General features: G+C 41.1%; 1 protein-coding gene across 1 annotated transcript in view; it reads left to right on the plus strand.

Moving 5' to 3' along the window:
• PAWR (pro-apoptotic WT1 regulator) overlaps nt 1-23709 on the plus strand; it is a 1695887-nt gene that overhangs the window by 1151103 nt on the left and 521075 nt on the right. The window lies entirely within an intron of this gene.

The raw sequence follows: 23709 nt of genomic DNA on the forward strand, positions 1-23709 counted from the left end.
GATTCTCCTCAAGATGAAGAAGTTCCTTGTCTCAGGAAAAGAGACTGATGAGACTATGTTTTATAACTCTCAAGTTCAAAAAGAATTCTTAAAGTGCTAGAGTTGAAGATGCTGACCGTGCAAGCTGTTCTGCCCCTCCTCTTTCCTGTAACCTTCATGGTCACCTGGACCATAAAAATGTGTACTTTCACAAATTTATAACAGAGAAGGCAGACATTACCTCAGATTTGAAGCAGGGGGTGTCCAATTCACTTCCCTGCCCTTTGGTTTGCCTATTGCATCCAGGTTATTTACATAGTGTCTGGCTAAAGTAATCACCTTCTTTTGGACCAAAAACATCTACTTTAACCTGTTTCTGGACTGCCTGTTTCAGTCAGCACCCATAGAACAGGCACATCAAGCACTAAAGTTCACCCTGGCCTGAGTCAAAAACCTGGTATTCTTTTTTTAAAATATCAAAGTCTTACCTGCTACGTATGAGAGAAGTGTTGTTCTTGGGTGCTCATCTAGACAGCATTCACTAGAAGGCATTCCCCATGTAGGATCATAGGAGATTACTAGGCTATTGACCTGGAGGTCATTTTAAGCCTAGCCGTTTCATTCTAATATTACACCATAGAAATGCTAGTCAGTACCCATGACTGCATTTAGTGATGACTGCTCTTGTCCAGGAGGGTTGTGGGCTCTATCCCTGGTAAGACTTAGGTTTCTCTTAAACAGTGTCATAGAGGTGCCGAATTTCACATGAATTGGTGGCCTGTTCCAAAGATGCAGCAGTAGGTGGGAGATGAATCTGTCCCTCTAGTGGGTCCTGTTTGTCACAGGCCATATTTAGGTTCCTGGAATGGGTAGCCATAGTCCCATTTGATTTACAGGTATGTAGCAAGTTCATAAGGTTTGGGTCTTGAATTGCTCTGTAGGCCAGGCACAAGTCCCCCCTAAGTCTATACGACACAGAGTGTAGTGACCAGGACTTTAGTTGATCTGTATAAGGCACATGTTGGAGCCCCTTATCTTTATTAGAAACCTTTGAGGTTTCTCTGATTGCTGCAGGTGCTTAGTACAGTACATGCCAAACTGGGCATTGTACTCAATTATTGGCTGGATAAGTGCCGAGTTGAGATCCCAGGTCTCTTACCACTTCATGGGGACTTAGGATATTGTTGTTATTTGATAGTGTGAGGGGACGTTGTTTGTGCCAAACAGAATGATGATGCATTTCTTTGCATTCTATTTGAGACCGTGACTAATACACTAGTCGTTGGTCTGTGCGAGACCATCCTGGATTATACTGACATCATTTGGGGATTCAATGATTGCACCTAGTTTGCAGTCATCTGCAAACCTGGTCAGCTGCAACCCCTTAGTTTTGACCTGAATGTCTGAGAAGTGTATACCGAGCAGTAGGGGGCCCAGCACTGACACCTGTGGCACCCCAGTGGTAATAGGTCTGCTAGTTGATGTGGAGTTAACCACTTTAATAGTGTGTGTCCGATGTGTAAGCCAGTTGGCAACCCATATTACAGCGAAGAGGTTTACATTCAGTTTAAGTTTATCAGTAATGCCTGAATGTGGGATTGTGTCAAAAGCCTTTGCCAGGTCGAGGTATGCTGTGTGCACAGACTTCCCAATGTCAGTGGCCCTAGTCACATTCTCAAAGAAATCCGCCAGATTTAATAGGCAGGATCTGCCCTTCACAATGCCGAATTGGGTAGGATCCAGAGTTTGGAGGTCACTTATGTCTGTTTATGCAGTCCATAATGATACATTCCATGGCATTGTCAACCTCAAAAGGGTGTAGTGCTATTTATAGGTTCACAATTAATTTTTCTAATAATGAAATATCATACCTCGATGTACAGTTGTCAAATGACTCTGGTGTCTTGAAAACTTGTGTGCATAGTAAAGAAATTCTGGTAAATAAATATACACAGATTAAAAGTATGCATGCTAGACATGTATTTTGTGGAGTAGTTAAGGCACAATTCCGATGAATAAGTAAGTTGAACACTGATGATGACAAATGTATGGAACAGATGAAACAATTAGCGCATGATTTTAATAATAGAGGTTGCACTAAAGAATTAGTATTAGGAATAATGAAAGAAACATTTGAGAATAGAAGACTAGTAGCTTCTCCTTTTTTAAGTGTTGCACCAGTAACTACAACATCTACTATACATAACGATAAAGCATCAAGGATACGTTATGTAACTACATATAATAGGATGACTGTAGAAGTTGAAAATATTATTAAAAGGAATTAGCGATTAACAAAGTATTGGGTCCTGTGTCGGTTGCTGTCCCTTCTTCCATGATGTCAGGTCATCAGGGGTATAAAACATGCAGCCGACGCCATTACATCAGTCTTTCTTGCCGTGCAGTGCCCGAAGCAGAAGCAGTTCGCAAGTGCCAGTCTGCCGACTCCTGAAATTTTCATTTTTGAGTTTCAGATCGAAGTCTTCAACTAAAAAGCTAATCACCCCATTGGGGAAACTTTTTCTTGCTCCTTACCGATGTCAGTAAAAGTTAATAATTGCATTACTTGTGGGAAGCAAATACCTCATAAGGATTTACATTTGTACTGTATTCCTTGCCTAGGCCATGACCACGACATACCTTGCTGTCAGTTCTGTGCTTTATTTAATCAACGCACTATCAAACGTCGGTACATTTTTGCTTCTAAATATTTTGGCTCACGCTTTAATTATCCAGAAATGTCATTGGCTAGCAATCCGACTACCAAAATACCTAAAAAACGCAAAGAAAAAGACCCATTTGGAGTCCGGTATGCCGCGAGATGCTTCAATTATGGAACCCGCAAATGTCTCTACCTTGGTTGGGTCCGGAGCCTCTGTGCAGGCACCAGCATCTGAGGGTGTTTTCAGGCCTACAGATTTGTATAGTAAATAGATTGGTAACCGACAACATCTTCAAAACTAAGGCCATAATCTCGAACTATGTCTAAAAAAACGATGCCTAGGCCACATGTGCAGGCCCCTATGCCTAAAAAACAAATGATCAAAATGGCTGAAGATTTAATTACTCTGATCAGGGGTAGCCAACACCCCACTTCTAAGAGGCCTAGGCAATATATTGACTATGAATCTTCTGAACAGGATTCTATTTCTTCTGACTCTTCTAATGAACAGGAATTGTCTATACCTACATATGAGAACTCTGATGCAGAGGATTCCATTCCTTCTGCTTCTCCGCCTGAGGGTTTTTCTTTTGGGGAAAATTTACATACCTTAAGGGAGCATTTCCACTGGGAAAGTCAGGACTTTTCTGAATTTAAAAAAGGTTTAGGGATTTTCTTCTTCTTCCTCAGCATAGGCCTTTGGCTGTACCGCCTGTTCTAGACGTTGTTGATGATGTTTTTTCTGAATCTAGTATGGCTCCTGATTCTCTGCCTCTGGCTCTTTGTAAGCCAGACAGATACTACAGGGTTCCTGACGCCCACAAATTTCTTTGCAAAAATCCTGTTACGGTTCCTGAAACCATTTCTCAGGGCCCCAAGGGCATTATGGCTTTTACTGCTAAAAATCCTACCCCTTATGATAGAGATTCCAGGGTGCTGGATAGATGGGGTAAGAAGGTCTACACTTCTGCAACCTTGGCAATCAAGGCTTTAAACTGTCAATTTCATACGCTAAAATATCAGCAGCATATCATGGGACTGCTTAAACAGAAAGTGATGTTGATTTCTGACTGTGTGGAAAATAAAGATTTACAGGATCTGTTGCATTCAGCTGAACAAGTTGGGAAACATTTTGCAATGTGGTTTTGATTCTTTGGAGGCCTCTTGCAGGGCTGCGGTAACTGGGTCTGTGCTAAGAAGTCATGCGTGGCTCAAAGAGCAAACTCTGCCTGATCATGTTAAAGCAAAATTGTTGGATGCTCCTTTACAACAGTACCGTCTCTTTGGTAATAAGGCTGAAGAAGTTATAAAAAAGATGGAAGGTAAAGCTAAATCTATGCAAACTGTGAAATATTTCTTACAAGTGCAACCTCCAAGATTTAGTAGGCACTACTAAGAACTGGTCCTTTCCAGTTCCTTCAGGAGCCACTCAAGTCAAACCCAGACAGTCCAAAGGCACCAGGTTTCAGTCCCAAGGGACTTTCAGAACAAAGCAATGGAGTGCCTCCTCTTCCAAATCTGGAAACAACAAGACACATCCCTATGGTAAGCAGTCTCAATGACTTCCCTCTACACTTACCAAGCACTTACCTTTTAGCCGCCCCTTTGGGGGGAAAACTGGCTCTTCATGCAAAAAACTGGCAACTTATAACTCAGGACAAATGGGTTTTAAATATAGTATCCCAGGGATACAGATTTCATTTCCACACGTTGCTAACTCCAAACGGATGGCCAGACCTGCCCCCAAATCAGTGGGCAGAGGCCCAGAAACAAGTACTTTCCCTCATGAGCATGGGGGCTATTCAACTAGTACCACATGAGGAAAAGGGACAAGGTTTCTATTCAAGACTTTTCCTGGTACCCAGAAAAGACAAATCATGGCGTCCAATTCTGGACTTACCTACTCTAAACACCTTTCTGGACATTCCAAAATTCAAGATGCTGACTCTTCACCAGTTACTTCCTATGCTAGGCAAAGATGCCTGGTGGGCAACTCTAGATTTAAAAGAGGCTTACCTGCATAACCCAATCAGGGAATCTTGCAGAAGATACCTCCGCTTCAAAACAGGCTACTTGCATTACCAGTTCTCTGCACTGCCCTTTGGCTTATCTACTGCGCCCAGGGTCTTTACAAAGTGCCTGGCTCCAGTAATTGCATTTTGCAGGCGAAGAAATATTCAAATATATCCATACCTGGACGATTGTCTAATTCAGGCAGAAAACAAGGACATTCTTCTAAAACATCTGGCATTTGTAAAAAGGGTTCTAACTTGTCTAGGGTACACTATAAACGAAAAGAAATCACAACTGGTACCCTGTCAAAAAATTCCTTGGTGCAAGATTGAATACAACTGCCCAGATGGCTTTCCTTACGCCAGAGAAGCAAATTCATTTGGTGACTTACTTCAAGCAGGTGGCCACAAAAACCCTGCTTTCTGCAAGGCAAATACTGCAAGCCTTGGGGTTCATGGCCTCCTGCATTCTTCTAATTCCATATGCAAGACTGCATACGAGGAAACTTCAGTGGTATTTAAAAAGTCTATGGAGTCAGCATTGTCACAGCCTGGAAACAGTGATTCCTATCGTACCTTGCCTGCGCTTAGTTTCTATGGTGGGCAGAGGCCTGCCACCAGAACAAGGGACTTCCATTCACACCACCCCCTGCTGCTCAAACCCTAACTACAGATGCATCAGACTATGCATGGGTGCTCATCTGGCAGGGAAGTGCATTCAGGGAAAATGGAGCCCAAATCAAATGCACCTTCACATAAATCAAAAAGAAATTCTAGCTGTACAGAAAGCACTGACAGCCTTCAAGGACTACCTTCATCCAGGACAATTACTGATAAAGATGGACAACACCACGGTTATGTGGTACATAAACAAGCAGGGGAGTATACACTCCTACCCCATCTGCAGACTAGCCATGGCATTGTAGAACACGGCCTTGAGCTATCAGCTACAACTGCAAGCTCAATTCCTGCCAGGAAAGCTGAATACTCTGGCAGACGAACTAAGCAAAAATCTCATGGACCCACACGAATGGAAACTGGAACCACGAATTATTAACATGTTGACACGCAAATGGGGGAGCCCAGACATAGATCTTTTTGCCTCACCCCAGAACTATCAGTTGGACAAATTTTGCACAAGAATTCATCACAAAAAAAGCTTGGAAAGTGGATGCTCTGTCCTTCAGCTGGAAAAACCTATCAGTCTGTGCCTTTCCCCCTCTGCCTCTGCTCTCCAAAATTCTGCTAAAAGTCAAACAGAACAAACCAAAAATGATTTTGATTGCTCCAGACTGGCCTTGCCAACAATGGTACCCACTCCTGCGCAGTGCGTCACATCTTCCACCGTGGCACCTGCCTCGGACACCTTACTTACTGCTTCAGCAGAACAACCAAACTCTGCACACTCAGCTCCAAACTTTGAATCTTGCAGTGTGGCTAATCACCTAAATTCACCCTTAGCATCCCTCAGCAAACCTGTGATGGATGTCATTTTGGAGGCGAGAAGACCTAGTACTAGAAAATCCCATGCTGACAAATGGAAAAGATTCTGTGCCTGGAATCAGTCTCAAGGGATAAGCACAGCAGCGCCCAACATTCCTCAGATTTTGCAATACTTAACTGAGATGCTTCACAAGGGCCTGTCCTTTTCTTCCATAAATATCCATGCCTCAGCCATTTCAGCTCATTACAACACAGAACCTCCCCTCTTCTCTCATCCTCTGCTAAAGCAGTGTCTCAGAGGGGCCAAAAACTTAAGACCACCCAGGAGAGCTCCAACCCCTGTCTGGGACCTTAATTTTGTATTGGAGAAGCTCACTCTCCCTCCTTCCGAGCCAGCTGCTACTGCAGACTTAAAATGTCTCTCCTGGAAAACATATTTCCTTTTAGCAGTCACTTCAGCTAGAAGGATTTCTGAATTACAGACTCTTAATGGCAGTGGAGCCTTTCATCATTTTTCATGCAGACAGGGTATCTCTCAGGACCAACCCATTCTTCATGCCTAAGGTGGTAAACAGTGTGGCTCTTAATCAGACCATTCATTTGCCAACTTTCTTTCCCAATCCACAGAATAAGGGGGAGCGGATTCTGCATTCATTGGATGTACACAGACAACTTAGATTTTACTTAAACAGGACTAAATCTCAAAGAAAATCTGAACAACTGCTGGTAGCATTTGCTGCAGGGGCAGGGGGAAAGGCCATTTCAAAGCAAATCATTTCCAAATGGATAAGCTATTGTATTTGTTTCTGCTATAAGCACCATTGAAAAACTATGCACCGGGGGATCAGATCCCATTCCACCAGAGCTGCATCTACTTCTACTTCAACAGCCTTTCTCAGAGGTGTTCCTACCAGGGACATTCTAGAAGCTGCTACCTGGAGCTCAGTTCACACTTTCATCAAACATTACCATTTACCACTTTTCTCTAAATCCAGAGCTGGCTTTGCCACTGCTGTCCTGCAGGGCCTTATAGCTGGTCTTAATGCTGTATAATTTCCTCCTCCCAACCATAGCTTTGGGAATCTACCCAAATGTAATGACTGCAACAGTGAAACGCGAAGAACATAGTACAGTTGTGTACACTTACCATAAATGTAAATGTTCGAGTGTACTCACTGTTGCAGTCCTGGTTACCCTCCCTCCAGCCCCCTATTTTTCTCTGGCTATACCTCTACTTTCTTTTACTATGCTTAAAAGACCTTTTGGTGTATTTGCTTTTGGTTGGAGGTATATATTTTTTGTGTTTTTTAATTTTATTTGCTCCCCATTTGGGGGGCACCTGACATCTGGGGCAAGAAAAACTGATGTAATGGCATCGGCTGCATGTTTTATACCCCTGACGACCTGACGTCATGGAAGAAGGGACAGCAACCGACGCAGGACCCAAGACTTTGTTAATTAGGCCGACTGAGGGCATCCTGCCAGCAGATTACCCAAATGTAATGACTGCAACAGTGAATACACTCGAACATCTATATTTATGGTAAGTGTACACAGCTGTACTTTACTTCACATCTGCATCACAGAAACGGTTTCCTGCAGGAAATTGTCTCCGGAAACTGAATTACAGAACCTCTTCAGTTTGGATGGTCCATCTAGCAAGATTTCACACAATGAATCTTCAGTGATACCTCAGAAATGGGTGGTGCCTGCATGACCAGTCCTTGCTGCAGACGGTCTTCCTGCCGTGCATCAAGAAAGAGCTGTTGTGGTGGATATAATGGGTGAACCTTAGTCAGGGTTCTCATTCAGGATAGGCCTAGACGTCAGGATGCTCACTATAAACTCCTCAGGCATTACCTGGAGAGCCCACTCAGGGGGTATGTGGGTTCAGGGAGTCTAGGTCAAACGGCAGAGTAGAAAACACATCAGCAAAACAGTATTGGTAGCTGTAATTCTAGCCACTGTGGCCTTGAAACTCATTTAGAAACTAGAGGTCCTGCACAATCCTGTGTGTGGGGGGTACACATTCACACTGGCTGTGCTGGCAAGAAATCTGGCCTATGCATCAGGAATGACCTTCAAGACATTCTACTTTCTTTCCGAGGAAAACTCCCTTGCAGATCAACTTAGCAGGACCGAGGTTGACCCTGACTAGTGAATTCTAGAGAGGGATGTCCTTCTAGGTCTGAGCCACAGGTGGGAGTGTACCAGGACTAGATCTTTTGGCAAAAATGGATGACTCTCAGTAATTTTTACTCCAGGACACCAGCTCAGGCAGCCTGAGTGATCAATGCCTTCATCACTGGAAAAGGCATGATTTTGTATGCTTTTCCTCCAGTCCCTCTTCAGATCTGAGTGTGTGTGTGTGTCTTTCTGCTTTTCCCCATTAGGGGTCGCCACAGCGGAACTCCGGTCCGCTAATGATTGGTAGTTGATTTTTACGTACCGAGTTACCAGCTCTGATGCACAACCTTCAAGGAAGGTACAAACATTCACGTATGTCTCCACGCAGAAGACGCTCTAGCTGAGAATCGAGCCAGACAGCGTCTTACTGTGAGGCGACAACGCTACCGCAGCACCACCACCGCGGAGTAATTTTGAAAATAAAGGAGGGCAGGCCACAAATGGTAATTTACATTTCCAGCACTGGTTCTCCCTCTTCCTCAGTATTACCAAGGGATGGACCCTGTGCTGCTGCTTAAACCCTTTGACCCAAAACAAGGAGACAGTCATACACACTGACACAAAGACATTAAGACTAACAGCGTGGATCTCTTTTGACACAAGTTTTCAGAGGATGCCCTCATTGTCTGTCTCATTATTTTGATGGAAGCTGGAAACCAAATTCAAGGGAATCAAACTTATCTGAATACCAAAGGAGGTGTCTGGACCCCCATACACACCTCAGTGATTCTCAAATACCTTCCAGGCCTTTAGAAATCATAGTAATTTTATTCCATTGTAAAGATGCATGTTTTGGCAATTTTAGTCTGACTGCCTTGGGATTCCCCTTTTTTTTTTCTTCTGAAGAGCAATTCCTTAAAGCAACCCTACACCTCAGGCTCCCAAGCATTTCTCTCAACCTGTTTGTGCAAGAAATCTGGCCAAAGTCCACACACACACACACACACACACACTTTTAAATATTGCTCTTATAAACATAGAAGGTTGCTAGAATAACAAAATTTGTGTTGGCATGCATTTTCTGAAGGATATAAAGTCTGAAACTCAAGTGTTTGTCATTATTTAGTGATTTGACAGAAAACCACATACTTATGAGGAACAAACCAAATACCTGAGCACAAATCTGAATGTTCTGAGGAAAATCTGGACAGTTTATAGGCATGCTGCCAAGAAACATCTTGCTCCACTTTGGGACCTCTTCTATATCATCAAAGCTGACATACCCCTTTCTTGCTGCATCCTTGAAATTCCTGACTTGGAAAGTTGCCTTCTTAGTGGCTGTTACTTAAGCAGGAAGGATTTCAGAACTGCAGGCCCTAGTGCAAAAAAAAGTTTTTTATCTCGCATATTTCTCTTCCACCCTTCTTTCATGCTCATAGTAACAGAGTTTTCTTTAGATGAGGGCATTCTGTCCTCAGTGGTCTCCCTCTGAACAGACGGGAAAGGATTTTTCACTCCCTGGATGTGCACAAGCAATTGAGATTTTACCTTAACAGGACAAAGGACAGTAGAAAAACAAAGTGGTCATTTATATATTTTAAAAAGAGTAGGGAAGAAAGGCTCATTTCCAAACTGATTTCTCAAAATAGTTGGTCGATTATATTTGCTTGTTTTACTCCTTTTATGGCAAGACCAGACAAGGGCATTTAAGGCTCATTTTGCTGGAGTTGCTGCAACAACTACTGGCTTCCTTTGGTAGGGGTCAGCTCTCAGTCTGTTTTGCAAGCATATACCCAATCAGTCCACACCTTCTCTTAGCATTACAGCTTGGACATAGCCAGAGGAGGATTTGCAATGTCCATCCTACAAGAGATGACCATCAAATCCTCAGGACTAGCTAACCTTTGATCTATGAGTTTTTGAATTTTCCCACATGTAAAGACAACTGCAACAGTATTCCATCTGATGACTGTATTACAGTTGTGTTAGGAACTTACCATAGTTGTAGATGTTTGAGTATATTCACTGTTGCGTTACTATCTCTGTCCTTTCTCCTCTCTTTTTTTCTTCTACACTGTGGGCATCCAGAGGCTGGAGTTGGTACACAATCATTCTCTTATTCTCTCTTTACTACCACCACAAGACATCCATCCTCCTCAAGTTGAACTAGAACATGGAGAGGCAGCTGTTGGGGGGGGGGGGGGTATTCTCGTTAGAATGTTGTAGATGAGGCAGTCCTCCTGCCATTGTTCACCTGAACAATTAACACTTTGGACCAGCCATAGGTTCCTGGAGGCTGTTAAAGACCCACAGGTGCATGTCCCTGTTTTATATCTCTGATGTGCTTATGAAAGGTGCTAGCCCAGTCTAGAGGTGAAAAGCTGTGGAAGTCGGGCCTTCTGCAGAAGATGTCCCAGATGTAAAGGCTGTAGCAACAATGGACATGTTCGAACATCTGCTGCTAAGGGAAGTTCCTAACACGGTTCTGCTTTCTCCATTGTTGAGCCATTTCTGTTGTGTGTATTTTTAAGCTTGGCTTATGCAGCTAAAAATGGTACTCCAGATAGAATTTTAAGAGGTGTCAGGCAATGACCCTTTGTCCTCTTGTGCTGCTGATTTTAGCTCCCTGTGCCCCACATCTTTAAAGTGTGTCACAGTCTTGGCATGTTGTCGACCTGCTGAATCATATATTATACTTGATTCAGGGATTTGTTTCTGAATATCTTTTTCTCCACAGAAGCAAACTTCTCTAAGGATTCTTTCCTCAAACAAAAACAAAACTTGAGTGCTGATTGGATCCCTGAAGTAACAAGTGAGTCAGTGTTGCATTGTATTCTTGACAGTGAGTTGCATTTTCTGTACTTTGGTTCCTGTGCACAAACCATTTCTAAGTACATTTTCACCCCCACCAATTTAATCTGCACGTTTCAAGATTCTAGGAAAGCAATAATTCCTTACATTACAAGGAAGTAACATAATGTCCAGGGGTGTTGTAAACCCAGATACAAGGCCAGCTGCCTACTTTTGAAGGGCATTATTACACTTGCAAAACAATTTAACAAATAGGTAATTTTCTATTTGTTTTATTAATATTTACATTTTGTTTATTTCTTTGATGTAAAATAGTTGTATATTGGCTGTATAGGTAGTGTTGGAGGAAGTATTTTGCATCCAGAATGAGTTATGTACCCATTTAATGTCCCGATATATACACACACACACACACCCCTATATACAAACAGACAGATTTAGAGGCAGAGTTAGTCTCTCACATAACAAGAAGTATGTAAACACATTCAGACACAAACGCACACATATGTACCTAGCACGTAATTTGACTACATACCTCAGTTGATATTATGATCAAATGAAAGGATATGTAAAGTAAATTACTGGTGCTATTACTTAAGTAATTGTTGTCAGACTTAAAGTGCAGAAGTATTAATGCTCTTCCCATGTGGATGCACACACACACGTATGCACAAGTATTCACATTGGTGGTTATGTACAGCTCTAGTGTCTGATTGTGATATATTTGTGCCTCAATAGCCATTGTAATGTGTTTTAGTTCATAGCACATATACATCCATGTACATCCATGTAACTGCTACTGCAGTCACTTGCAATAGAGTTGCGTTTGTGTTTCACTGCTGGATAATGGCAACTTTTTAAGAGGTGCAGTTAGCAAGGGAAAAGAAAATGGCAAGTCCTTATAACTGCTGCTGCAGTCACTTGCAGTATATGTTTATTTTTCTGTGCTGAATAACTGCAGCTTTTTAAGAGGTACCATTAGCAGGGAGAAAGGAAATGGAAGCTGCTGAAAAAAAAAGAATGTGAAGTTGTTCAATCGCGCCATTTCACAAGCTCGAGGTTTTAGAGTAACTCGAGACCAAGTCCCTATCCTATGATGCTCTCTGTCTCACCCAAGATCTAATTTGCCGCTGCAACAAATCAGAGGTCGAGAGAGAGCTCGGGCCAGTATTTCTAACTTTTACTTAGTTATTGGATAGTTATCCTTACAATCTCTAATATAAATAGTGTGTTCTTGGCTAGTTAGCCTTAGCCTTTTATTTAGGCGCTGTCCTTGCTGTTTTTTGACAAATTTTTCTTCTTTATAGAGTGGCTGCTCTTAGACGTTCTTGGCCGTGTTTTAGTTTCTCCCCATCCTATTTTATAAAAAGTTTAGGAAAATTTAAATCTTTATAGTTGGAGTTTGATTAAATATTAGCTATTGTAGACTTTGCAGCTTTAGCATTTTTGCTGTGTGTTTAACTTTTTTCTAGAGTGGTTTGTCTTTAGATAGTTTTATATATATATTTATATATATATATATATATATATATATATATATATATAGATAGATAGTTGTTTTCACAGACTGAGTTATATACTGTGTGTATTCTAATATGTCTGATCATAAAGAAAAGCAAAATCATAAAGAAAAGCAAAAGTCTGGATTTAAGAAATGCCCTAAGTGTGGGCAGAAAATGTCTATAACTGATCTGCATGTCAGTTGTGTGTACTATTTGGGGGGCAGTTCATCTTCAGGAGGACTGCTCCATTTGTCACTCCTTTAGCAACAGAGTGTTACTTGAACGCAGGAGAAAACTGGTAGACAGGGGCTTGCTGAAACCAGATTTTCAGGAATCTTTGGACAAGGCCGACCAGATTTCAAAGTCATCGAAGAGATCGAAATCTTCAAAAGCTTCATCAGAGCCAAAGTCTTGGGCTCTGAGCCTTGCTGATAATGTGTGGTCGCCAGTTCCACAGTCCTCTGAACCGAGCACTGAGCTTGTTTTTCGGAACCGGCCCCCAGTATTGGAGCCGGTCTCAGAAACTTTGAAATCACCCATTTTGCTGTTGGTGGCTTAATCCGATCCCTTTGACTTGTTCTTCGAGGAGCCTCTTCGATGTGGATGTGGACCGAGTGGTGCAGAGGCTTCTCGAGAACCCAGCACTAGCCAAATTATCAGCTTCGGCCCAACTGGTTTCGGAGCTGAAGACTATTTTACCTACTCCTCCTCTGAGCCGAGCCGTGGGAGGTGGAACTGATGATTGTGGAACCTTCGGAGCTGAGGCCTGTTCCAGTGCCATCGGCTCCATCAACTCAGACTACTTCGGTGCAGTTCAGGGAGTCTAGCAGCCAACACTCTGGTCGGCTCCAGGGGGGGGGGGGGGGTCAAACCGATGGGTCAGTTCTGACCCTTCCGCTCAGAGCTTCGGCATGGATGAGCTTGGCTCCTTTTTCTGGGCTGGAGCCCACTGTGTCGGCACCGGGGAGGATGCCATTTTCTTCGGAACCGGCTACTTCCTCAAGTCGGAGCAGTGGAGCCTTCGATGCCATGAGGAGTGTTATGTCTTCCAAGACTCCTCCTCCTCCCCAAAAGTGCCGCTTTCTGCCTCTACATCACATGTCCCTGCAAAGCATCGAGACCCAAAGCCTTGGGTAACCCCATTGGGTGACCCATGTTCTACTGAGACCTCACCAGAAGCTCCCACTGATGAGGTCCCAGGAAGAAGCTGTGCAAGAGGAGACATTAAGACTCCTCACAGGAGTCTATCACATCGGACACCGATTTAGAGGAATCAGAAGGGTCTCCACGGTCCCCCTCGGAGGATATCTCCTTTGTTGATATCCTTAAAGTCCTGAAACAGAGGGGTGACTGGCAGTCCATTAGCCCTACTTGATGATGAGTCGGTGCTTCTGAAGGCTGTTGGGTCTCGACCCTCCACCTCCTGGGTGACCGCACCCTTCGATAAACTTATGGAGTTGGTTGCTCGAAGGGCGTGGGAGTCTCCTGATACTGTGGAACCTGTCCCTCGGAGGCCCAACAAAGCTTTTGTCAGGTATAAGACTTCTTCAGAATAAATCAATCCAGTACATCACAGCTTAAATAGTACTAGCCAATCATCTAAAAAAGACATTACATCATATCCTCCTTCCTCATTTAAAATAATCATTCCTAATAAACCACATAGATACTATCACAATTATTCAGTAAAAAATGATAAAATTACATATACTTTTAGAATATAGGTGTGTTAAAAAATATTATTAGAGAAGCATTTCTGCACTATTCATAACATAAACATAGATTTCAGTCTCAGCATAGGATGCACAGAAATTCTATCATTTAACCCTGGAGCTTGATAAGCATTTAATTTAATTTGCCACTTCAATTCCATAAATTCCAAAAAGTCATCCACTGGTCCCCCGCGTAGTCCCAAGTCAACCTGCTCTGCTATAAAAAATTTAAAGGCATGATTAGGGCAACTACTAATGTGTTTATAAAGTGCATTTTTTTTTCATTTTTATGCTTGATGTCATAGAGGTGTTGGTAAATTCTTAATCTAAGTGCATTCTTAGTTTTTCCCCACATCATAATTTTCACAGGAGTCACAAACTGCTATGTAACCAACCCCTTTACTATAACAATAATGTTTTTCACAGTTGTTATATATCCATAAATTTTTTTAATTTAATTTTGGTGGTGTCCATAATATAGGGGCATTGAGAACATCTTCCACATTTAAAACTGCCACCCTGCCCCAAATAGTTGTTCCTTTCTAAGAGTCCTTTAAATGAAATGTCCTTCTTATACACAACTATAGGTTTGGTTCCAACTTTTTCCTGCACTTGTAGATCAGAATTAAAAATCCTCCAGTATTTATTAATATTCCTAATGTCAAAAAAATATGAAGTAAATGTGAGGGTTAGTGCACATCCAAAACCCAATGGCCTACATTCTCTTAACATTCTCACCATTCATATTAACCTAGGCTAATGTTGTTGTTGTATGTTTCGGCTTTTCCCGGTTAGGGGTCGCCACAGCGGAACTCTGGTCCGCTAATGATTGGCAGTAGATTTTTTACGTGCCGTGTTGCCAGCTCTGATGCACAACCTTCAACAAAGGAATGCCCATTCATGCATGTCTCCACACAGAAGACGCTTTAGCTGAGAATCGAACAGGACGTCTTACTGTGAGGCAGCAACGCTACAGCAGCACCACCACCACAGTGTATATAAAGAAAAAAATGGGCACTTGTCCTTTTATTTTTAACCTCATTAGAAATATCAGTAACAAAGGTCTCAGGGTACCCTCTCCTTAAGAACATCTCTTTCATTACTTCACATTTCCTGTTAAATTCATCTGAGTCAGAGACCACCCTAGCCAGTCTCACGTATTGATCTTACAAGGGCCTTCTTTTGATGAAATGGGTGCCAGCTTGCAAAATGCAATAAAGAGTTAGAATAGGTCAGTTTCCTAAATAACTGGGAGGTAAAACATTTATTTACATAATCTTTCCTAATGGTAACATCCAAATAGTTCACATAATCAAATTATTTATTAATAGTGAATGTCAAAAAAGTGGTAGTACCATTAATATAAGTGAAAAACCTATTCAGGTCATTTTCACTACCTTTCCAGAAAAGGACAATATCATCTAGGTATCGCCCATACAATACCCATGAAGTCCTGGACTCTGCACCCAGTTTCAGACCCGCTGACACATTCGTCAGGGGCTCCTTCATCCTTCCCTTCATTCCCTTAGATTGACAGCTTCGATTCCCAACTTAGCCAGGTCACTCAATTTGTCTTCGGAGGTACAGCATATCCTTGTATCCTCTCAAAGCTTCGACCAGAAAGTTGTATGCCAGCAAATGGAAGCGATTTGCTTTTTCGGCGTCTCAAAATAATATTGACCCATACATTGCCCTGATTGCTAGCATTTTAGAGTTCCTGACTAAGCTTTTTAATGAAGGTGCTGCAGCTGCCATCATACGAGTTCAGTTGGCTGCAATTTCAAATTTTCACCTCTGATCTGAAGGTTCTAACCTAATGTCTCACAGATTACGTAGAGCCTTCTTAAAATTTACCATGCATCTTAGACCGCCAGTCAGACAACCTTTTATTCCCTGGAATCTGAATTTTGTGTTATCATGGATTATTCTTCCTCCTTTTGAGCCCACATCATCCTGCCAATTAACATTTCTGTCTTGGAAAACTATCTTCTTGGTAGCTATCACATCATGTAGAGTGTCCAAACTTCAGGCCCTATCAAGCCCCCATATTTGCTTTTTCACCCCGACAGTGTGTCGCTGAGGACTTAACCCTTCTTTCCTTCCAAAGGTATGCTCAGAGGCTAACCTGAATCAAACTGTTGAACTCCCAACTTTCTTCAAGTTGGAGTATATGTTGCATAAACGTGATGTTCACAAGCAATTAAGATTCTATTTGGACAGAACAAAAGAATTTAGAAAGTCAGAACAAGTCTTTGTTTCTCATGCTGACACCAAGAAAGGGCTACCGGTATCCAAAGTTACTCTTTCCAAACGGTTGACTGATTGCATAAAATTCACATATTCCTCAGTGAATCAACCATTAGGACATAGCGTGAAAGCGCATTCCAATAGAGCTGTTTCTGCTTCTTCAGCTTAGCCTAGGCTGCCCTTGGACACTATATGTGCAGCTGCCACTTGGTCTAAGCCTCATACCGTCGTCATGCATTACAAAGTAGATGGGGCCTTCAGGGACAGGGCTTCCTTTGGTTCCACTGTCCTCAGGAATATACTCCCATGAGCCACCCAGGATATGAAGGATGCTTGGGACACTACCCATGTGTTAAGAATGAATGGTGAAATTGAACAACTTCACATAAAGAAGTTATGTACTTACCATAAAGTTCCATGTGAGTTCATTTCGCCTTCATTCTTACATTCCCACCCGCCTTCCCCTCCAGGCTTCTCGAAGAACGAGTAAGACTTTTTGGTCTGGTAGGTCTTGTTCTAGGATTTCTTACTCCGGCTGGAGTACTGTTATGTTGGGATCAGCAAACTAGATCTGAGGTGAGACAGAGAGCATCATGGGCTAGGGACCTGGTCTCAAGCTACTCTAAATCCGCAAGCTTGTGAAAGTGGCCGACTCGGAGCTGAGGGATCGGCTCCGGACCCATTTGTAAGAATGAAGGCGAGATGAAAAACTCACATGGAATGTTATGGTAAGTACAGAACTTCTCTTTTCAGTCTCATTACATGGATTTCATGCCAGATTTGATGTTTCTTTTTTTCTGGGCTCTCGCCGTACATTCATTTTTCCCTTTGGAATGTTGAGCATTCATTGATCGCTAATTCTTCAAGCCCATTTTCTAAAAGATGGTAAAGCACAGAATTTGATGACTTAACACAACTGCTTGTCATGTCTTGCAGATTGCAGCTTCCCAGCCTAATGGATAAGTCATCCAGTATCCTCTTTTCCTTAGAGCTGTATTCTGGATTTCCTCCAGTGTTTTCAGTCACTCTGCCTTCTTAGGAAAATTTTCATTCAACCTTCAACCCGTCTGTTAAAACTGATAGTTTCCTTCTGATTTACAGACAGTCCCATTGTTTTTGTACATTTTTTTGTTGAAAACATGCCATCCTCCTCAACCTTCTACATTCTCTTAAAATACTTACACACTTGTGAGACATCGTTTGTAATATCTATCCTCACTAGCCTCTGAATATTCAGTATGTCTTTTGTTCATGTGTGGTATGTTGCTTTCAGCACCACTAATGTCAAAGTAAGTAGACTCTAGTTTTTTCTTTCTACCACTGTTGGAGAATTAGATCTGTCTCCATGTACCACGTTATCATCACATGACCTGGAGTGACTAATTAGTGTTGGCAGTAGTTCTACTTTTCATTCTTCAAATATTCTGGGTTTAGTTCAATACAGTTAAAACACATTTTCTCTCTATCAGTGTCACTTTGCAATATTTTCTCCTGTAAAAAAGACCTAATACTTCTTCCAACCATACCAGTGTGGAATATTTGTTAGTTTAATTTTTACTGTCTTCTAATTTTACAAACAGTGAGAAGAGATATCTCTTCAGTGACTACACAATATTTCTTTAATAAGCTTCTTACATTTCCGTTAAGTATACATTTTCTCAGGTTCTTTTTCATCAAGACAAAGTAATATCAGCTGAAGTGAAATGGCTTGAAATTAGGAAACGTATTACCTACCCTGAGCATCTGCGAACTTGGGGCTTATTATATTAACAGTGGAGTGCAGGGATGATGTTCCCTGCATAGTGGGGTACATGTAGTAAAGCATCTTTACTATTTCAGACATATTCGCTGAAGTGGATTTGTATTGTCTCTTCTAGATTAAATGGAACTTGGAAACATGTTCTGTATTATTCCCTCACATGTTTCTTACAGTCTGGTAATTGGTGCAGAGGATTAAGGATGTAATACTGGGTTTGATTCCCCTATCCCTTATTTGCCTGCTTTGTGTCCTTGAGGAAGTCAGCTTAACGGACATTTTTCCTGGTCTGCCCCTGAAAAGGAACTACATGTCTAGTAGGCCTAGTTGGTTAACGTATGGTAGTACTATTGTAATATTATTATTTGCTCCTTAATGTACTTGTAGCAAATTTTTTATCTTCTTGTTTCGCAGACATTTTTCTTTTTCCTCAGTCAGGTCATTTGCCCTTTTGTCTGGTTTAACTGATGATCCTTTGTCTCTCAGTTTCTGTGTTCATATATTTTTTGTATCTCTACTCACTAATCTTCTATACTGCCTGTTTAGAGAATTTTTGTTGGTTTGTTTTTTGAGGAGTTTTTTTTCTTCCTTTGATTTATTTTGATTTACTTTGCAGCAGTGTTGAATGCTTTTATTGCAGCTTTTGATGAGTTCCCGTCCTCCTCTTCCCTGTAAATTTAATTTTGATTTATTTGATGGTGCTTTGAGATGGCATTGTTTATGATCTGTTAAAGTTAACATGTGTAATAGAACCACCTTACATTTGTATAGCTTTGCTGTGCAGCAGTGTTTATTGTGAATTGTATGGTAGCTGCCCAGTCCCAGATAGCTGACCATTTCTGAATCTGACTTTACTGCTTTACATATGAAAGCTCTGGGTGTAAGACTGAGCCTTCCTGTTTGACCTTGTAATACTAAGTCCTAGAGGCCTGCATTTACTCTGTAAAGCTTAAGATAGTGGTGTATTTGAAATAAAATATTGTAATCAAAATCTAATATACTTTTGTTCTGTTAAGAGCAACATCTGTCATTTTTCTTCCATTCTAAAGATTACCTTATTCACTTCCCTAAGCTGGGATTTGCAAGGGACCCCTAAAGAATTATACAATTTCTTGATTCAGAGAATACTTCTCAACTATCCAGATTTTTGCAGAATGTCAAGATTTTTGCCTCATATTTTTAGTTTGTTCCTCATAAAATGTGTGGTTTTCTGGTAAATCACTGATGATTAAAGACACTAAATAAAGGGATATGTTTGAGTTTCAGACTTCATATCCTTCAAAGAATGTATGCTAACAAAAATCCTGTTATTCTAGTGCTTTGAGTTTATAAGAGCAGTATTTAAATTCTGTCCCTATTTTTTGGGCCTTTGCCTCATATAGGTTAGTACTAAGCTAACTGCCCTTGCGCGCCATTTTAAGCCTAGCTAATTATCCCCTGTGAGACTCGAACCCTGCACCTTGTGTTTGTAAGGCAAACACCTTAACCATTAGGCCACCTTCCCAAACCCTCTCTCTGCTATTTCTTGCTCTAAGAAGTTTGTAAACAACCCTGTAATCCTGTTCAGTGGTACTTATCTGTAGAAAGCTACTGTATTTTGTCTTCATCACTGCAGTCTCCCTTCTACATTGTTTTTTCTTGTATGAATACAGATCCTTTGGTGAATGCCACAGGGTTCAGGCAGCCACAGTACAAGCCTTACAAGTTTAGGGAGTTTGTTGTATAAACTGAACATTTGTAGATATGTCATTGTTTATTGCTAGCATTGATCTTTCTAGGCCATCTGCATTCCTTATGCATTTGTCTTTGGAAATGTTTTGTTCCTGTGGTTTTTGATTTATAATTTGATTGGTGTGTGTGGGTGTGGGTCATTGTACCATTAGACATAAGATGGTTTTGTTTGTTTTTCTCCAAGTTTGGTAATTCAGAGATTTAGACTGTATGGGATGTAAGCAATTTCTTTGCATTTGGAATACACTGCGTCTTTCATGCTGTTTTATGCCAAATGCAGGATGCAACTAGCTGCTTTGTCCTTAATTGAAAAGACATAATTTCTGAGTCTTCCAGTGATCAAATGGCAGTACAACAGAAAAACAAGTATAATCCTTTCAGTATCGGAGGATTGTCCTTGGGACACTTATTATTAAAACCAGCAAAATACTTTGAAGGAGATGACCAGCATTAATTGTATAAATTAATGATATAATCCTATGAGCATATTCCTATAGGCGATCCTTTCTTGGAAAGCATTGTAATTCAGTGTACTTGTCCCAATGAATGGGATGTAGAACTTTCTTACCATTCCACAGGTTTCTTGTAGATTGGGTTTCTGCAGCTGTTTGTTTTCTCTAAGGAACTCTATTCCCAATATCACTGATTCGTGCAGGTTCATCTAGGTTTAATCTCTTCTGAGGTGAAGTCAACAGCCTGGCTTGCTAGGTTAAGACCGTAGCTCCCACTCACATGTTCTGTACATTGTCTGGGGTGGGTATGTAGGGAATTTTATAAGGAATACCCCCAGCTTTGTGAGTGAGGATTGCAGTTGTTTTTTCACAGGTGGCACTCTGGTTTGCTAGAGTCTTTCTACTGTGGTCCTGTATACTGTGGGATATATATTTTATATTTGAATATATATATATATATATATGTATGTATGTGTGTGTGTGTGTTTGTGTGTGTGTGTGTGTATACACATATATATGTATAGTTTCTTGGGAAAAAGAGTACATTTACCAACCCCAAGAATTGTCCACTCTGCTACTTTTTTGTCAACAGGTGTCCACCATCTGTTTAGTCAACTAAATGTGTATAGATATACATATGTATATATGTGTCTGTGTGTGTGTGTGTGTGTGTGTGTGTGTATGTGTATGTTTGTATGTATACACACACGCACACTGTCCATTTCTTCTTTACTGATACTGAGATCAGCTGTAACGTACATTTTGTTTTTGAAAAAGTTCTGTTTCTTGCTTCTTAGCATTTCTTCTTTTGAGATAAATTAACCATTTGTAATGTTCTGGAGTAGAAAATGGCTTAAAACAATGTTTTTGAGGCACAGAACTGCTTCACAAAGATACACACTTAACAGATAATCTCTGTCTGAAAAAAAACAAAAACGATACAAACTGGGTATTTTAGTATCATTGCAACCCATGTGGTTTTATGAGCTATATTAAAAAGTGTCTTTGAGCATCATTACCTACCTTCTGCATAATTAAGTACTGTTGAGTCAGAGAACAATGGCACTAATAATATTCAGAGGAAACATTGTCACAGGTAACACTGGAAGTTATTAAACAAATCTCATATTTAAATATAAGACCTGTTCATACCGCTCTACCTCTTAGCAAAAGAAATCTGGACTAAGCCAAAGTAATGGGGGTTCAAAAGTCTTGTAAACTTGGAAAGTTGTTAGAATTTTGAAGGATATGCTGTGTGAAACGCAAATGTATGCCCTCACTGGTTTGCCAGAAAAAAAATCAGATTTATAAAGAGCAGACCAAAAACATGAAGAATCTCGACATTCTGTGAAAATCTGGACAGTTGAGTGGTATCGAGCTGTTGCAGTAGCAAAAGATGACGTGGACAGTGATAATGACATCAGGAAACTTCATTGATGAAAGCAATTTTGCTTGGATAAATGGAGGTAGTTGAGTTACTGCATGATGTCAAAAACATTGGTTAAGACTAAAATGCCACTCAGATTAGGTGTGCACAATTTCAGTTACCAGTCTGGGCAGATTTCTGCTCTTTGACTTGGATTAAAGTAATGCTTCTTTCCCTTTGTCATTGATTAATTTTGGAGTAGGAGCAATAGGCCTTTAAAAGTATGTTATTTGGTATAATCTTTGGAGATGTGTCTTACAGTAGGCTATTATTAGGACTAATCAGTTACAAAGGTTGGCAAGTTTTTCATTGCAGTAAAAATGAAGACAAAGCTCTGCTGCTGCTAAAGCTACTTCAGCTGCATTCAAAGCATTAAAAAAGTAAAAATCAGGTTGGGTTGGTAGAGAATCAGATTGGTCTGGGAGAGAAAAGCAAAGCCACCACAGTCAAGTAATAGAGAATATCTCCTGGTAGGATGCTACCAAACCCTAGTAGTTTTCCATTTGTAGAGTCCCAGGATGTAAAAAAAAAATTCCTCAACAAGAAACAACCCAGGAAGGCCTATAGTACCAATCCTTTATTTTGTGGAATTCAAATTAACTGGATCCAGTGAAGTTTACATAGAGCAGCTTTCCTTGTTGTTTCCAACAGAAGAATGGCACATGTAACAGAGAAATGGGAACATCAAGTACTGTTTTTTTTTCCTTTTTGAGTGCACTCTTCAAAATCTTAGATGTCTTTTTAAGTTTGTTGAGTGATTTTTCTCATCAATCAGAATTTTGTATCACACTGTCCAGCATCTGCAAAAAGTTGAGATAATTGGCATCAGCAGAGTAGTATCATTTCACCTGGGCTTGCCAATGAGCAAAACCTGATGCTGTTATTTTTATGTAGTACAGTTGACTCTGTCGTATCCGGTCTTGCTGGGACAGGACCTTAGGCTGGATAAAGAAATGGTTGGTTAATCAGAAAAAGCATACAACATAATATTTATAGGTTATAAATCAGCTAGAATAACAGAATTTGTGTTAGTGTGCTTTTTTCTAATGAATATGAAATCTAAAACTCAAATGTCTGTCATTATATACCCCAGAGGAGGTGGAAGTGTTCTACTCTGTTGTCTTTTGCCAGGACTACGGCAGAAATTTGATGGCCGGTTAAAGAGGAGGCTGGATAAGAGGGATTCTACTGTACTTTTTTTTGAAAATTCATTTCTTCATAATGTAATTCTTTTATTTGGGGTAAGGTCTACACAGTCTGGTGTTGATTATTTAAGTTAAGTATTTGGTCATTTGAGGCTATCATTACATACAACTTGGAAATTTATTTTCTTTTTATGTGACCAGATTCATTCTACAAAATAATGTAAGCTTGCAAATGAAGTCCTCTCCAGTCTCTGACCCCATTATGTCATGGAATGAAGCCTTGACTGCAACCAAGGTGGCTCTTGTTTGATCATCAGCATGGGCATCTGAGGAACTGGGTGGGGGAAGATGCACTTGAGTTTTTGGTACCATTTCACTCACCCTTTGGGGGCTGCAAAGCATGGGCATTGGCAAGATTGAGGTCTCTAGGTGCATCACCCCCCCCCCCCCCCCGCAGTTGCTGCTTTGAGACTCTAGGCATCAGGTAAGGAGTTTCTTGCTAAGCTGGGGAATAGGAAGTGTGGGTAGAAGCACACACACCACCTCCCTTAAGTAGGCTTCAATGAAGAGTGTGGAGGCAGTCTTGGGTAGGTTGCCCCAAGGGCCAGATAGCTGACCCACTCTTTACCACCGCTTGGAGAATGGATAGGCCTATAGGGCTTCTCAGGCAAGAATGAATGGACCATGGGCTCATACATAGGCTG

This window comes from Protopterus annectens, chromosome 11.part0 (genome assembly GCF_019279795.1).
Source record: "Protopterus annectens isolate FY-2018-M chromosome 11.part0, PAN1.0, whole genome shotgun sequence".
Lineage (NCBI taxonomy): Eukaryota > Metazoa > Chordata > Ceratodontiformes > Protopteridae > Protopterus > Protopterus annectens.